The 3,375-nt window shown below is 38.1% G+C and overlaps 1 pseudogene across 1 annotated transcript; it reads left to right on the top strand.

Moving 5' to 3' along the window:
• Window positions 1–397: 397 nt before the first annotated feature.
• LOC145658510 (ATP-sensitive inward rectifier potassium channel 1 pseudogene) lies at window positions 398–2,766 on the top strand (annotated as a pseudogene). Its single transcript, XR_014124089.1, has 2 exons — window positions 398–599; window positions 1,280–2,766. The product of XR_014124089.1 is annotated as an ATP-sensitive inward rectifier potassium channel 1 pseudogene (transcript).
• Window positions 2,767–3,375: the final 609 nt, after the last annotated feature.

Genomic DNA, 3,375 nt, shown 5'->3' with positions numbered 1-3,375 from the left:
TAAACAAGGCACTGGCTATACACATACATGACATTCCATAATATGTATAACCACACAGAAATGCATGGAGGAAGAGAATTGTATTAAAATGGAGTGATTTAATACAAACTGCACAGGGTGGCAGAGAATAGTGTTCGTTGATGCAAGTTATTGTTTTGCTTACGTGACCTGATCTGAAAAAGAACGAGGTGTTCCTGGGTGACTTCTGAGAATAAGATCCTGGCAGAGAAAACAGACTGTTTTGTGTGATATTTACCCTGTTCTGAACTAACTAGCTTCTCCTGTAAACTTGTTGTGTAAACTTGTAGTGAAAAAACCCAACTGATTTTGTGTACAGATAAATATTGTTATATGCCTTAAGTCCAGCCTTACACATAGGAGGGAACCATAGAAGACTCAAGAGCTGAGACCCAAAGTGTCAGAGACCGATTTGAATGAGTGTGGGGAATAGGAAAAGGAATCAGTATTAAAAGGAAGTCAAAATTATGATATAATGGTTAATAAACTGCACAATTCCTTCTTAGTAATCCTTATAAACTATTAGTAATATAGTCTATGGTTGACCTTCTAGTTTGAAGACAGGAAAGCATCAATAGCAGGTAAGTGCCAATCTGAATACTCGACATCACTTTGTAGACTGAACACTCCAGTCTGATTCGCTTTTGAGGTTGAGTTTAGCTCTAAATGAATTCACATTATCCATTTATCCTACCTTGCCTTTTTTCCAGAGTGGTACACAGGCCAGCCCATTTGCTCTTTCTTAAATTCATTTAGTTTTACTTCCTTATATGCTGAGGCAAAATGTAGAGGAAGATATACAGGGCAAGGAAAAAAAACTACAGAAAATAGTGATGTGAATGTGCTACAGTCATGGATTAATGTATTCTCCAAATAAAAAAAGGAAAACAGCCAGTGAAATAAAAACAAAAACGTGATCTCATATAGCAGGCGGAAAAAGATTTATGCATATATACAATGTTCTAGACCCTTTTAAAGCCAGGACACAGGCAATGCAACATCAAAGTCATCTATAAAATTCATATGTATTGGAAGATTTTATTTTTCTCATTTTAGAAAACTGCTTTTGCTGAATTATTCCAAATACTAATGTTTTTTTAAAATTCATTTTAGTGGAAAATAAAATTTGAAACTGAGGTTCAGCCCTGTTGTTCTATGTTCATTTTCACTTTAAACATTATTTCAAGTAAATATATTTAACTTTACACAATTAAGGTTTACTCAGTACATCTTTCAAAATGCTGATATGTTTTATCCCTAGATTGAATACATCTTGAAAATGACACGCACACTGCCACAGCTGTTCAGAGATTACTTGGACAAGCGCCAGATTAACCGGAACCGTCTGGTGACAAAAGATGGTCACTGCAACATTGAATATGGCAATGTGAAGTACAGCAGTCGCTTGGCCTATTTGCTAGACATATGGACAACCACCCTGGAGCTCCGTTGGACTATAGTGTTCATCTTGTTCGGAGCTGCCTTCCTTCTCAGCTTCTTCCTTTTTGCACTTATCTGGTACTGGATTGCTCGCAGTAATGGAGACTTGTGGTGGCAGAATCCTTCACCTGACCACAACCCTTGTGTAATGAATGTCTATGGCTTGACCACTGCTTTCCTCTACTCCATAACAACGCAGATGACCATTGGCTACACTGCAAGGGTCATTACCCCATATTGCCCGGGTGCACTCGTCGTTCTCAATATCCAGACTCTCATTGGTACACTCGTAAAATGCTATTGGTGTGGCGTGGTTATCGCCAAAATGGCCTCACCTAAGAAAAGAGCAAAGACAATCAACTTCAGTGAAAAGGCTGTCATCAGCCCTAGAAATGGTGCCCTGTGTTTGCAGATACGAGTGGCCAACCTACGTAAAACTATACTGGTTGGGAGCCAGATTTATGGTAAGATGTTTAGAACAACAGTCACACCTGACGGCGAGACCATCATCATGGACCAGATCACTGTCGATTTCATGGTGGATGCTGGGAAGGACAACCTGTTCTTCGTCTGTCCTTTGACCCTGTATCATGTGATTGACAGGACAAGTCCATTTTTTGAGATGGCAGCAGACACTCTGCACCAGCAGCAGTTTGAGCTGGTGGTGTTTCTGGATGGCACAGATGAGACCACTAACTTCTCCTGCCAGGCCAGGACTTCCTATATCCCTAGAGAGATCATGTGGGGTTATGAATTTTTCCCCATTATTTCCCGTAGCAAAGAAGGCACATACTGCGTGGATTTCTCTATGCTCGCCAGACTGGTACCCACACCGACTCCACACTGTATCTTCTGCTTCAGTAATGAGAGAGCTCACCATTATGACCCCAGAGGTGGCACTGACAATCTGGACTTTGAAGCCTGTAACACTACTAACCAGGACAACATTGGTCACCAGAGTTTCCAACCATCAATAAACACAGAAACACTCTATAAAAGAAAATCTTAAAATTACATTCTTTAAAAATTATGTATGTATGGAAACATGTTTCCTTAAAAGCACTAAGAATGAAACTTCCTTGTTCTTTCTTTAGTGAAACAAGGAATTCTGCCAGTTAATGTTCAGATGCATTTACATAATCTTATATGGCAGGCTTATATGTTTTTCTATTTATGGAAGTTTTTTTCTTGTTGAAATGGGTAACTGATAGGAACTAATTATGGAGATCATATATTTTCATGTTACCACATATTAGTTATGATATGCAAATAAAAGTGATTTTGCCAAAAACTTGTTCTCAGTTTGTTTTTATGAAGACTGTAATGCACAAACTTTTAAAATCTTAGTGTTTCCCAAACCCCAAGAGCAAGCTATAATTCATAGCTCACCTGTTTTCAACCACTGCATCTTTGCCTTTAAGTTAAGGCAAGGTGTACCACTTCCAGTGACTAGCAAGTGAAACAGTGGACATGACTAACACACCTGTCTTCACAGAAATCAGTTTTCACTGCAGGAGAACACAGTATATTGTTCCACTACTTCAAAGTAAATCAGGAGATGTTTGATATAAATATTTTATTTATATAAGATATGAAGTGTAAGAGAGTCCTTATTTTTATTATAAATTTATATAATGAAATTTCTACGGGTGGCAAGAATAAGCAGAAAGAAAGTGGTTACAGTCTTTCATGGATGATGTTTACAATGTAAATTAGTTTGACAAACAGCAGGGTGGTCAATGGTTTGAGATTGCAGTGTGAATTACAATTAGCAGTTTGAGATTAGATCACACTATAAATAAGGTACACTCTATTTACAGGAGGCAGTATGAGCATCAAAAGTGCAACAATATAGTATGACTAGTTAAATAACATTGGCTTTAAAAGGGTGATGCAGTTATTCTGTTCCAGAGGTGT

Source organism: Electrophorus electricus, chromosome 6, assembly GCF_041902795.1.
Source record: "Electrophorus electricus isolate QZ-2024a chromosome 6, ASM4190279v1, whole genome shotgun sequence".
Classification (NCBI taxonomy): domain Eukaryota; kingdom Metazoa; phylum Chordata; class Actinopteri; order Gymnotiformes; family Gymnotidae; genus Electrophorus; species Electrophorus electricus.
Note: the sequence above shows the minus strand (reverse complement) of the source record. Positions and strands in the feature narration are given on the sequence as shown.